Source organism: Cnephaeus nilssonii (genome assembly GCF_951640355.1).
Source record: "Cnephaeus nilssonii genome assembly, chromosome: 1".
Lineage (NCBI taxonomy): Eukaryota > Metazoa > Chordata > Mammalia > Chiroptera > Vespertilionidae > Cnephaeus > Cnephaeus nilssonii.
In genome coordinates, this window is record NC_137072.1 from 21545220 (window position 1) to 21559727 (window position 14508).

Sequence of the window (14508 nt, forward strand, 5' to 3'; positions counted from 1 at the left end):
TCATTTTGAAGAGCCTTTCAGGTTTCTATTTTTTTAAGCAAAGACTTTTTACTAGTTATTTATGCACTCTGATTCTGTTTCATGTTTTCAACCTGCAATTGCCTTATTTCTGTTTTCTCAATGTAGAACGTGAAGTATACCAGTAACTATTCTTATGTACTAAAGATAGGGTTATGTAGCAGAAGTAATTCTGGATTAAAACCAGTGGATGATCATCAGTCCATTTATGCTGTCCATGTCTGTAGCCTCTTTCCCACTCTTTGAAAGCAAGTAGTGTTTTTACTGGAGGAGTAGGAATTATTTATAGGACTACTTTGACAACCAATGTTATTCTTGAGGAAAAACAGACAGATCAGATTAAATTTGTAGTTTCTTTTATTTTCAAGACCCGCTTTTTTTTCTTTTAAACTAATTGCATGCTCAAATATCATTCAAATGTTGTACTTGCCTTCAACTTCAACTGTGATAATGCTGCTTTTTAATTTTAAGAAGAAAATCATATTCAGTGCATTTATTTTAGATTACAATATATACTCTTAAACAGCAAATTTATGGAATATTTAACACTTGAATAAAGTTTTAACTACTAATTTCTATTTAATATTGGTGTTACATTCTTTCTTGGTCTCTGATGTTTCTCTCTCTCTCCCTCTCCTCCCTCCCTCTCTGAAATCAATAAAAATATATATTTTTAAATACAGAAATTGAGAGTAAGCATTTAGAAAAATTTGTGGCAGTTTGACAGATATTATGCCTATTTAATAATAGCAAAATTTCAGGTTATGTTTTATATCCTGTTTTTTTAATTTATTTTTCAGTAATTCATTGATATTGTATTTTACAAAAGTTTCCTTGAAAATAAAACAAAGACTAACTATATCATACTTTGTATCGGTTAACAACTACAGCAGAGTACTTAATTTTATGTAGATGTGTGTAGAATAAATGAGATAAAGGAGAAAGAGGAGTTGATGGGCTTACATTGATGTGTATCATTTGCTCTTTAGTTTTAATGATTATTTACAACAGAAGTAATTTGAATTATGACTTCAAACTCCAAGATATTTTCCAAATAAGTTTTAGAAGAGTTACTGACATGGACAGAAATCAGTTATGACAAGTTATCAAAAATTTTTTCTTTATACCATATCATGTTTTATAAAGGAAGGAGCTTTTTAAAAATGTCTGTGTTGTTTTTCTTATATAAATTTTTTTAGGATAATGTGTCTTATTCAGAAGTTCAAATTCTTTTCCAAATGTCCTTTTTTTTTTATTTCTCATAGGCCTTCAATATGTCTCAAATAAATTGGTCATCATAAAAATATAGGAAAGAGAAGGACAAGATTTAACTCTTCGAAATGATTTTGACTTCTAAAGGTGAAATATATTGTCAAGATAAATCATTGTTTGACATAAAGAAAAAATATACAATAAATTAGTTCTTTCACTCCTAGTTATAACATTTATATTTTAATACCTATTGAGAAATGTGGATTTTTTTTGTTGGTTTTTTTCTACTGACCTTTAAATATTTTAGTATAAGAGGAGACTAATTAGATAATTTAGTTTCAGAGTAATAAAATTTGGAGGGCCACAAAAAAAGCGAATTTACCTAATTTGTAGTTTTTGTTGCATTTTTATTTGATAGTAAAAAATTAAATTAATATAACTTTGAATTATATATATATTTTTTACTTTGTGTTTGTAATAAATCTGCCCAATCAGGAAAACTTAGAAATACCAAAATGCTGAGTAGCAAGAAATGCTAGTAGAAATCAATGAAATTATTTAAAATATTCATGGTAACAGTGATAATTTAAGGAAGTAACTTAATTGCCTAAAATATTTTTAGTTCTTACTCCAAGTCTTGAAAATTATATATAGGTTAAGACATAAAGAAAATCAGGAACTGAGTAAATTGGAAACTCAGCAGAAAAAAAATTACATTTTATTATGAATGTGCAAAAATTGGGAAAGTGCCAATGCTATGATAGGGGTTAATTATGAGATTTTTGTCCAACATAATACAAAGATGGAGTTAAGGAAATGGAGTATGATTTCTTTGATGTCATATCTGCAGCCCAATATTACAGTGTCCTATAGTAAATTATATAACAAACACTGTTTTTGCTATCATAGCATTTTGCACCATTATTTTATATACTGCTTAAAAGAAAAACATACTGCCAAAGCTTTTTACTATTTACAATGTTTATATTTATCAAAATAACTATCAGAATTCCTAAGGCATAGGTTTTATTATTTATAACTTTTGCACATACCTGAAAAAGAAAATATATGTGAAATAAATTGGTTAAGGGATTGCTGAAGTTCTTTATATTCAGAATCCAGCTCTTTTGAATCATTTTTGACTCAGTTATGATGTTCAGTTTTTCCACATGGAGTTCTTCTCTGTGCAGCATTTCTATAAAGAATCAAGAATTTGCAATTATGTGGCACTAACCTATTTTTGATACCCACTTTGGATATGTTGCTAACTATGTCTGATTTCCCTCACCCTCACCTCTCTCACAAATTTTGATTTGTACAAGTTAAAAGAATGCTCCAGTATCACCTAGATTTTCTCCCAACTCAAATTCTGCAAGTTTTGGTGCTGGTGCTTTGGTTTGTGCTTGCACAGGAAGTGAGAGCTACCTCGTTACTGCCCTTAGTATTACTACAACTGTGATTGTAATATCCCAACAATTTAGGGTGCATCCTGAATTTAAAGAGCTTTGAGTGTGGGGAAGATGTTTATTTTATAGCATAGCCGCCAAGAGCTCAAAGCTGGGTTGCTCAAACACAGTTGCATGATTTTAGGTAAGTAGCATAAGCTCTCTAACCCTTAGTTTTCTTATCTGTGAGAGAAGCAGCCCCTTATAAGGAAGGTGGTCATGAGGTTTTATAAGAATGTACTTTTGCCTGGCTGGTTTGGCTCAGTGGTTGAGCATCGACCTAGGAACCAGAAGGTCACAGTTCGATTCCCGGTCAGGCTTGGTCCACAGTGGGTATAGGAGACAGCCGATTGATGATTCTCTCTCATCATTAATGTTTCTATTTCTCCCTTCCTCTCTGAAATCAATAAAAAAAATTTTTTTAAGAATGTACTTTTAATGCGTTCCTGGTATATTTCTTTTACAAGAAGTAGTAACTTGTAGAAAGGAAAAGACAATAATAAATTTAGCAAATGGCTGAGTGAAAATTCTGGAAAAACTTTCTGATTGAACTTTAGTTATTGGTACAATATAAAACTATTCCAATATTATGTATTTATAATTAAAGGATGATGTTGTATGTCATGGGTCATTTTGGAAACTTGAGGCTAAGTTATTTTTAACCTTTCAATTGTTTAGAACCTAATGATTTTAAATTGTAGATTTTGAAGTGATACATTTTGCAACCATTAGAATAAAACTTTAAAACTATTGTGTATTTAGTAACATTTTTGATCATTCAATAAGTTATCACCACTTTACACAGATATGGTTTATAGTGGGATAGAATGATCCGGAGTAATACCCTTGATTGAAACACTAAAATACTGAAGAAAATATGAAGAAAAAATTAAATGCATGGCTCAGCTGCCATAAAAATTAGCATTCCTCAGAGTGTCAATATATTCCAGCCTGGTGCTCCATAGAGACAAAAACATCTCCCCTGAGATTTTGTAACCATAAGTGAATCTTCATGAAAGTTTGTGGTCCTAAGTTATGTTACCCATATAGGACAAAACCTCAAGTGGGGAATTTAATTTGAACTGGTCTGTAATTGGCATAAGAGTCTCTTGTGCTAGTGATCTACCAAGATGTCCTAGGTTATAGAGGGATACAATGGTGTGTGGCTGCCAACCATACTTCTCCTAACTTCCCTTGAAGCCTGTGTTGCCTGTACTAATGTTGCGGCAGTGGATTATTAAGAGAAGTCATGTGTGGCACTTCTGTGGCTTGCCTTAAGAAGGAATGCCTATGTAGTTCCCCCTGACTGTGTCTTTCTTGTGTACTGTTAGTTGATGAAATAAACTGCACAAAGTCTAATTTAGACACAGATTGAAATATATGTTGAGTTGCCCCTCCAGCTATGCACTGCTTAATTCTAGACTATTGCATGAGAAGGAAACAATCTTGTCGTATTTAAGCCACTGCATTTAGGATCTCTTTGTTACAGGAGCTTAGCCTGTTTCCTAACTAATACCCTTTAAAGAATAACCAGACAGATGTGTACATCTATAAATGAAAAGGAAAATTGAAATAAAAACTCAAATGAGTAAATTAAAACTCCAGGGTTACCTGGAGAAATGGTTGAGTCCAGGGCTGGGGACACTGGCGCCAGAAAGTAATGAAATGCTTAAAATATGGTAAGGTCAGACAATTTTTTTAAAAAAGAGTGACTGATACATGGAACAACATGGATAAACCTCAAAATATTGTACTAAGTGAATGAAGCCAGACACATACAACTACATATTGAATGATTCTATTTATATGAAATTTCTAGAAAAGATCAAACTAAAGAGACACAAAGTAAATTGGTGCTTGCCTTGAGTTGGGGGTCAGAGTAGGGATTTACTGCAAATGAATGAAGGAACTTTTTTGGATGATAATCTTAAAACTGGATTGTGGTGATGGTTGCACAACTGGGTAAATTGATTGAATTTTACATTTAAAATAAGTGATATGTAAATTATACTTAAGAAAAGCTGTTAAAAATATCTGAGAGATACTGTAAAAAAATACTATGACAAAAGCTAAATTAAAAATAGCAAAAAATTTTTTAAAGTAATAAAGTAACAGGCTTTAATTGCACCCTAGATGGATGGAATAGACTTAAGAGTAAAATTAGAATCCTCTTCAATTGTGAGGAAGGTTTAAGAAGTGGCAAGTCTTGGTAACTGATCAATAGTCTTTTTTTTCTTTATTGATTAAGGTATTACATATGCGTCCTTTTTTGGTTATTTCATAGTGGTTATGTAGGTTGTTATAAGTTAAACTTGGTTACTAGCTTAAGATGTTCATTGTAATTCCTAAATTAACCAGTAAGGACTTTTGACCTGAGTGAAATGGAAAGCTGTTGGAGGCTTTTTACTGGATCTGTTTTTTGTTTAAGTCTGGCTGCTGTGCTGAAAACAGATTGTTGAGGGAAGTGGCCAGACAAGGGCTGAAGTGAGATGTGTTAGGAGATTTTGTAATAATCCAAGGAAAAAAGGATGATGGCTTTCACCATTGTGGTAATGGTGGAGGTGTTAGTGTTCAGATTCTGAGTATACTTTTGATAATGGAACCACAATCTATTTGCTAATGAATTGGATGTGGTCTGTGAGTGAAAGAGGAGTCAAGGGTGACACTACAAGTTTTTGGAAGATTGAATTATATTAGGAGATAGAATTCCAAATTTTAGAAGACCTGTATTAAATAAATTCCTCATCATTTTTTTAAAATGTATTTCACATTTAGGAAAAACTAAAACATCTCAAGGATGATATGTTCATATGTTGGATTTCTGTTTTGTTTTTCATTAAACTATCAGGTTTTGTAATGTAGAAAGTCAATTGTTATACCTTCCATGCATACTATATTGAAAAACTGGTCTGTTGAGAGTGATGATCAATATAAGAGTGAAAACTTGCAAAAGAAAAAAAAAAGAAGGAAGGAAAGAAAGGAGGAAAAGAAGAAAAATAGTTAAGATATATTCATACTATCATTACCAAATGAACAAAATATGTTAATATCTTTTAGAAAGAACTTCAACAGCAAAATCTTTATGCAAAAAAAAAAAATTGCTGCTAATTCTAACACTTAAGTTTATCAGAAAAACCTTATTTTTCCATTTATATGAAGTGTCCAGAAAAGGAAAATCTATAGAGATGGGTATGAGAGATTTTTCTGGGGTATTGAAAATATTTAAAAATTGAATTATGTAATGTTGCACAACTATAAATTTACTAAAAAGCCACTTACACTTAAAACAGGTGACTTTTGTAGTTTGTAAATTATATTTCATTAAAGCTATTATAAAATAAGTGTGCACCAGAGAGAAAATAAACCCTTATTTTTTTTAATCATTCTGATTAATGTTTTAATATTATGTGGATAATATTTTGGTTATACTTTTTAATACTATCGTTTCAGGTCCCTATTTTTTATCATTTATGCATTAAAATAGTGTTTTACAAATGGTATTTGCACTTGTTTCCCATACTAAGCCAAATTCTAGGGAAAATTAGTGTTAACTAGCATATCTTGCATGAAAATATTATAACAAAGCCCAGCAAAGAAATATGTGGATGTACAGAAGCAGGCATTTATTCAGAAGTCTTTATTTAATTCAAGGGATGTGTTTTGCTTAATGATGCTATAACACAGAGTGGAACATTTTTATATGTACACATATATGAATGTTAATGCATTTAAAAAACAATAATAAAATAAAAAAGGTCTAGAAGTATATGCACCACACCAAAAACAATACTTATTTCTGTTGGGGGAATAGGGCTTGGGGGGGAGGGTAGTTAAGGAGAATGTTTTATTTAACCTGTGTTATTTAACTTTTTATAAGATTTGTTTATGTGTTACTTATTTAGTTCATAGAAAGGAAAAATACAGAGACTAAACAATCGAAAAGAAAAAGAAAGATCAGACCCTAAATTAAGGCAGTGTAGATAGAGAAAGTAAAAAATGTAAACAATATTTAATTGCCAGCCCAGCTGGTGTGGTTCAGTGGTTGAGCATCAACCTTGGAACCTGGTGATCTCAGTTCGATTACCAGTCAGGGCACATGCCCCTGGTTGTGGACTCAATCCCCAGAAGGGGGTGTGCAAGAGGCAGCCGATTGATGATGTTTCTCTCTCATTGATGTTTCTTTCTATCCCTCTTTTTTCTCTCTCTAAAAATCAATAAAAAACATTTAAAAAATATATTTAATTACCAAGTTGATGCAGTACAAAATCATTACAAGAACCAACCGAGAATAAGTAGAACATTGAACATAAATATGCACAATACTTTATTAAATTTATGAAACAAAATGGGAAATTGTTACATATACTGACTAAAAGAAGCAGATACAATGTAATGTGTATAATTTAATTTGTAATAGTAAAAACAAGTAGGAAAATGGAGGAAAAGAAAGATGACAATGAGAGTATTTAAAGTTAAGTAAATAGAGTAGCCCTTATCACTCTGTGTTTTCTTTAAAGGATTCCTGAATAATCAGAAGTAACTGGAAAGAAACCTTGCTATAATTGGGGATTGGCAAAATGATGTTATTGCAAAAAATTCACAAAATAAGTAAGAATTGCTTGAAAAGAAAAATTTACACCCACTTTTATACACATCTTTAAGCAACACTCTTAAAAACATATATACCTCTAGTGTCTGCTTAATTATTATTCAGTTTACTAGCTTTCAAACCCATGGTTAACTATCTAATATTTTTGACTAATTGGGCACTTTTTTTTTTTTTTTTTTTCAGAGAGGAAGGGCGAGGAAGAGAGAGATTGAAACATCAGTGATGAGAGGAAATCATTGATTGGCTGCCTCCTGCACGTTGGACCGAGCCTGCAACCCAGGCATGTGCCCTTCCTTGACTGGAATCAAACCTGGGACCCTCCAGTCCGCAGGCCAACACCCAATTCATTGAGCCAAACCGGCTAGGGCACAATTATTTTTATGAATTTCATTATGAATTTGGTATATTTCCTACATTAGCATATATTATGGAAAATGTGGGGAAACCAGTGAAAACAGCTTACTTAATAAGTGAAACTGAAATGCTAATGTCACAAAGCAAAAGTTTTCTCTAAAATTTGGATTCTAAAAATCCAATATGTTGTTTGAAAAAATGAATACAATACATCCTTCCTATATAATAAAAGCCTAATATGCAAATTGTCCCCTCGGGTGGTCATTCAACTGGGAGTTCCACCAGGAGACCGGGAGTTCTACCGCTCACTATGACATGAACTGACCACCAGGGGGCTGTGGAACATGGTGGGCGTCGGCAACGCTGTGACTTCTCACTGGCTACTGGGGGGGCAGGGGTGACGGGGACGGAGGTGCATTGAGAATGTGGGGTGTCCGCCAAGCTCGCTCTCACTCCCCCTGCTACCCACCCCCAGGACACCAGGGCTCACTCGCCAGGGAAGCCCCCGTGCTCAAGTGCCGGATGCCCGCGAGGAGCCTGCCCCGCACTCACGTGGCCTCTGCTGGGTAAGCCAGGCCGCAGCCGCCAGGACCCCAGAGGCCAGTCGGGCTTCCCCGTGGGTTCGCGCAGGAGCTGGTCTGCGAGGCCTGCCGGGAGAGAGCGCGCTGCCCACCCAGCTACCGTGCGGCGTTGCTGGGGGGCCTAGGGACCCACCCTGCACCCCAGACCATGGCGTCTGGCCACACTCACCGCATCTCTGCATGGGGACTCAGGCACCATGACTCAGGCACAGGGGGGTGCACAGGGGCCTGGGGGCCCAGGTGCTGCCCAGGGCCCTGCGGTCAGCTGTGACCTGCCCGTCCACGCCAGTCACTCATGCTTTGATCGCCAGCCAGGCCTAGGGACTGCACCCATGCATGTATTTTGTGCACCGAGCCCCTAGTAAATACATAAAGTAAAAGGTGATATTCCCATTCTTTGTTTCTTAGTCCCATTTGCCAAAAGTAACTTGTATAAATTTGGATTAAATTTACATATCTCCTTTATCCTATATAATAGAGGTAATATGCAAATGGTCGATGCAAATGGTCATTACGCCATGACGCGTTAACGACTGATCAGCAGGAGGGCAGGTCAGCGAGCTATGAGTGGCCGTGGACGGGGCAGGCAGTTGAGGCAAGCGGCAGCGAGCTACTTGCACAGGGCCACTAGTATTTTCATATTTGCCTACACAAATCTTGCATTATGAAGTTTGCTCCTCATATTATGGTGTTAAATTATATAACATGTCATCCCCCTAAGTAGTAAGACTTAGAGTATTACAATCCTAAATCATTTGTAGAATTTTAAATTTCTGAATTGTGGTAAATAATTTAAAATTGAGGAAAACTAATTTCATATAAATTGGTCATCATTTGTTTCTCCAGTGTTGTAACAGATAAAATGGTTATCTTATATCAGTGATTCTCAACTGGGAGCAGTCCCCCTAACTCTCCCTCCCCCAGAAATTTGGCAACGTTTGGAAACATTTTTGGTTATAATGTGGGGTAGGTGTAGTGATGCTAATGGCATCTGATAATAAGAGTTAAGGGGTGCTGCTAAACATCCTATAATGCACCGAACAGCCCCACCCCATCTCCAATAAAGAATTATCAGGTCCAAATGTCATTAGTGCCAATGTTGAGAAAGCCTGTCTTATTTGAGAGTAGTTAAGAGGGAGGACTACCCAGGCAACTACTTAGGTTCATATGTCAGCCCTGCCACTTAATGTGTGACTGTGGGTGGTTATTTAACCTCTCTGTGCCGCAGTTTCCTTATCTATGTAATATTAATGTACCTGCCTTATAGGATTGTTGAGAGACTATGTAAACATTCTAAACAAATAGTGCCTGGCACCTAGGTAGGAACTTGGTAAGTGTTGGCAGTTATGGTTTTGTTGTTAATTTTTTTTTCTGCAAAAAGCTTTATTGTTTCATTTGGTCCAGTGCATGGGAGAGGGCTCCAGGGTGGTTAAAAGAATGGCTAGTAGTTTCAGGAAGAGGCTCAGGTAAAAGCCAGAGACACCAGGGGGATGCGGAGGGGCCTCAGAAAGCCCTCTGGGCTCCAAAGGCTCCTAGTCATGCTCGAGGGTGAGCCTTTTGAAGAGATACTCGCCCAGCCCAGCCTGAGGGCCAGCCAGCCTGCGGATGGTTAGTCAGGTGGTCACCCATCTTCTTGGTCAGTTTCACTTCCCCATCCAGGAAGTGGTTCTCCAGGAAGTCACAGAGATGAGGGTCTGCACGGGCCGAACCCAGGGCCTGCAGCTCCAAAAGGGCTGGTTCAGGTTCCTCTCCAAGGCCAGGGCGGCTTCCATGGCGTCCTGAGTTTTGCCCCACTCATCTTGGAAAGTTTCTGCACATCCTGTGGCCGCCACGCTTGTTTTGTAACTTTAAGAGATGCTCAGCGCTTCTTCTCCGCCCACACCCTCAAGAGCCACATCGTCACAGTCAAAATAGTAGCCCAGAGAGAGGTAGGTGTAGGAGGCCCGCAGGTGTGGGTTGGCCAGGCAATATACTGCAGTCTTCACCTGGGTGGGATAATTCTGACGAATTTGGGAGCTCTTGGTTGTTCAACAATAGGAGTTAAGGTAGGAAAAAACCCGTGTGTTGGTTGTCCCGGAGGTGGTTCTGAAGGTGGTGACGGGATGAGACGCAGGAGAGTGGTCGGAGGCTGGAAGAAGGGGCGTCCCTGGGTCTGTTGCGTCCAAACACTGTTGAAGCAAGAGACAGATCCGGGACCACCAGGGCACTTGTTAATTTAACATGGAATTCATACCTACAATTAAACTTACAGATTTTTCAATTTCTCTGATTTGTAAACAAGTAAATCAGTAAAAATTAAAAACTAATAAAAAAAATAAAATCAGAGCATTCTAAAATTCTTATTAGTCCCATAATTTGAGTTTCCCCCACATTATGTGATTTACTAAGTTAGCAAGATTATGAGACTTACTCTGTTAACTACACTCCGGTATACTATTTCACACATAAATTACTCTTTTAGAACACATTGTGAGGGATGATGCGTCTCGCAGAGCAGCATCCCTTGAACCTGAGACATTATTTCATTGGTCCTTTCCCCTAGGTTCTGTAGGTGCAGTTTTTCTTCTCTTGAAAGTCCTAGCTCCTATAACATAATTCAGGAAGTACGTGTTCATAAGAGAAAGAAAAGATATTAAATAATTTTTATTTGAATTGAATTCCAGACTTGTTTCTTCATGGTTAAACCTTTAGTTTTCCTCAACGTTAAAAATCCATTTCTGATCCTTCTCCATTCACAGGCTGATGAAGACATTTTGGGGAAGCATTGTAATGTGTTCAGTTTATTAAAACTGAGGTGATTTTCAGAGGTAATAGGAAATACTTCAGTCACATCTTGGTTTTGTTTCTTTTAATAACGTGCAATGTCCTACGAAATTCATTAATCTTAAGTAATTTTTTTGTTTCTCTCTGCTCTCCCTGGCAGTGAAGTAATTAATAAACTGTCCTTATATTAAAGTATTATTAAACTAAATAAAAACTTAATTCAAAGTATTTTTATATACCTTACAAATATAAAAATATCTAGGAAAAAATCAGATTTACAATGGATAGTGCTACTGTTTTTTAGAAACAGTTGGAAAATTTATTTTCTCTATAATATTAGTAACATAATAAATGGCACAGAAAAAAAAACTTTCTTGTACTAAGAAAGACTGTGTGTGAGTGGTATAGAGAACATCAATTTCTTTTTCTGTCTTTCATTGCTTGCTTTCTTCCTTTTTTTTTTTTTTTTTTTAAGTTCAGTTTTAGTTTTTTACCACTTGATGGCAGTGATGGAGCTGGAGCTATCCAAGAAGGTTAGGGGAAGGACTCGTTATGAATAACAAAAGGGTAGATACAAAAGAAATCTCTGACATTTTAATATTATTCACATTTCTAGGTGCTATTACTTTATTGCAAGTGACAGTAATAGGGGGAAAGCCTCTAGATGGAGCTTCAGTACTTTCTAAGGGAGAATATTTGCTATATCTTTCCAAATATGTGCTTTATATTGTTTTACATAGTATATTGATTTTTAAAAAATATTTAAGGATGAATTTATATCAGTTGTAATTAAGGAGATGAATTCACCAACTCCATCAGTAATTTGAGAAATGGTTATTAGTATCTTAAATTTCTATTTCATTGTCATCATTTATTGAAAGTATGTTAAAAGTGTTAGCCAAATGGTCCTAACTACAATTAGAATGAGCTTGCATATCTAACAGGTTAGTAAAAAAACATTTTATTAATAGGAAATCAGGTGCTTAAAAATCAATATTGTACCATAATTAAATGTGACTATCTATCTTGTTAATTGTTATGCCTATTATCATTTATGTTCTTCAGAGAACATAAATATTTTTCTAATTCTCCAATTTAAAAAAAATTAAAATTAATCAACATTTATGAAATTTTATGCCAAATATTCTCTTAAAGAACATACATGTTCTTTAGTAAATATTCTTACTCTCATCAGAAATGTTTTCCTTTTATAGTCAAATAGAGTCTATTATTACACTGTATCAAAGTGAGGTGGTTATTTTCATTAGAAAAAAGTGGATGTTAATGTTTTCAATATACAGTTGATCTTAATTTCTACTTCTTTTAGAATAACAAGAAAACTCAAAACAAGAAGTTTTCTTACCTTCCTACTAGTATACCATTACCTGAACTGTGATGTCTTATAAATTATTTCAGTAAGTGTGTGCTATTGTTTATAATTGGTATTTTTGGCACTCAAAATGTTAGAGGGAAACCATCAGTAGTATTTGGTTTGATATTGACATAAATGTTTTATGTTGAAGGAGAATGTCTAACTGGAGAATCATATAATCATATAAGAAGCATGAAAAATGATTTGTGGTGGTTTTACTTTTTTTTTAGTTTTAGTTTCTTGAATAAAATTCTTTTTCTCTATTGAGACATAAAGCTTCCTGAAACAGAGTAGTTGCCAGTAACTCTTTACAATTACATGTAATTATAGTGTTAGTTAACGGTTTATTTTATTTTTGGCTAAGCAAATTCATTTCAGGTTGTATAAGAATTGAGCTAAATTTGCAACATAATTTGATTGTTAATAACCTCAGTAGTAACAATCTCCCAGAAAGCCATGTCTTGCTTTATTTGTTTTTTACTTTACTAAGTTTTAGGACTCTGGTTTAAAGGGAACACATTTCAGCAACATTTCATAATTTTTCAAGTGTCTCCTTTTATTACTAAAACCTAAACCAAATAATTGCATTAAATTCACTTTCAATTTCGTAATGAAATGGATTTGAAAAGATAAGGTCTGTTTCTCCGGGATAAGCAATTTGCAAATCAAAACTTTATGCTTTTACGAATGTCTGTAAATGATAACCTTGTAATAGTAGTTACTATTTAAATAAATTCCTTTAAAATAATTATGGTTAAGTTTCAGCTCCAACTGTAACTTAAGGAAACTTCTCTTGACAAAGGAAAACGAAACCGTTCTCCATTTCTCAGAAGCATTTGTCCTGTGAAGAAATAGGTTATATATAAGTTAATTTTACATGTTAAAACTTTTTTTTAAGGATAAAGAATAAAGTATGCAGTTGTTATTAACTACATACAAACAAATCTAAAACTGGCATACATAACTTTGGTGGAGGAAAATTTCCTCTATTTTACCTTGAGGTTGCTGAGTTGCATTTTCTGCTTTTTATTCAGTTGGTGATAGGTAGTATCATCTTGAGTATTTAAAATTCATTTAGATTGCTTTTGCAGGTATTAGCACCAAAATCTGCAATAACGCATTTCTATTGACTTAACACTTACAGTTTTATTTAGAGTATCATACTCACTTGCAGCATTATACTATAAACTTCATTAACAGTAAAAGTCATTATCAATAAGACAAAAATAATTTAATCAAGTAGAAAAAAACAATAAAGTTCTTTCTTTTTGGAAGCTAGTTTTTAAAAATAAATTTTCCTGAAATGTAATCTACTTAACAGATTTTTATTAAACCATATGTTGAAAATAAAATAAGCCTAAGGAAATATGTAGGATTTATTATAGTGCTTAATAAAAACCTTTTAATTTGTCAAAATATTTTATGAATAGACAAGAAAAAGTACTGGCATTGCTGCTGCTATTAACACAGACTGAACAATACAGATTACGTCTGTCAATTATGTCTGTCAATCCCATTATGTGTGTTTGACTGTTGTATTTCCACTTGTGTTAAGTGTTTTTGTTTGTTTTTTAATATATTTTTATTGATTTTAGAGAGGAAAGAAGAGGGAGAGAGAGACAGAAACATCAGTGTTGAGAGAGAATCATTGATCTGCTGCACGCCCTACACTGGGGATCTAGGCCTCAATCTGGGCATGTGCCCTGATTGGGAATTGGACTGTCACCTCCTGGTTCATAGGTTGATGCTCAACCACTGAGCCACGCTGGCCAGGCTTGTGTTCAAGTTTTGATTTTACATTAATATTGGGTAGCTTTCATTACTATCTAAAATATGATTATATAGTAGCTAGAAAAACAAATTGGTTCTCTAGTTGTTACTTAAACCTTTCATTTATTACAGCATTAAAGAATTCATATTTTATTTTACTTTTAAAAAGAAATTATATATAGTAAAATAATTTGTGTTTCATTTTATATTATGTCATCAGGCTACCCAAGCTATTGAAATACTTTCCCCAGACACACAATTTTTTCAAAAAAGTCTTTTAATGAAGTTGTACTACGTAGTTGATTTCTTGGTGTTGTTCCCGATCCTGGATCCATTCCCTTTCCCCAAAAGTTTCATTATTAAGCAAGAAAAAAATATGATTAC

The 14508-nt window shown here is 34.5% G+C and overlaps 1 protein-coding gene and 1 pseudogene across 3 annotated transcripts in view; one reads left to right on the forward strand and one right to left on the reverse strand.

Moving 5' to 3' along the window:
* DNAJC1 (DnaJ heat shock protein family (Hsp40) member C1) overlaps positions 1 to 14508 on the forward strand; it is a 224887-nt gene that overhangs the window by 29913 nt on the left and 180466 nt on the right. The gene's annotated exons all lie outside the window — the stretch shown is intronic.
* Positions 6329 to 13564, reverse strand: LOC307102113 (ferritin light chain-like; annotated as a pseudogene). The gene is made up of 2 exons: positions 13523 to 13564; positions 6329 to 10237 (listed from the first exon to the last, which is right to left on the reverse strand). The product of its transcript is annotated as a ferritin light chain-like (transcript).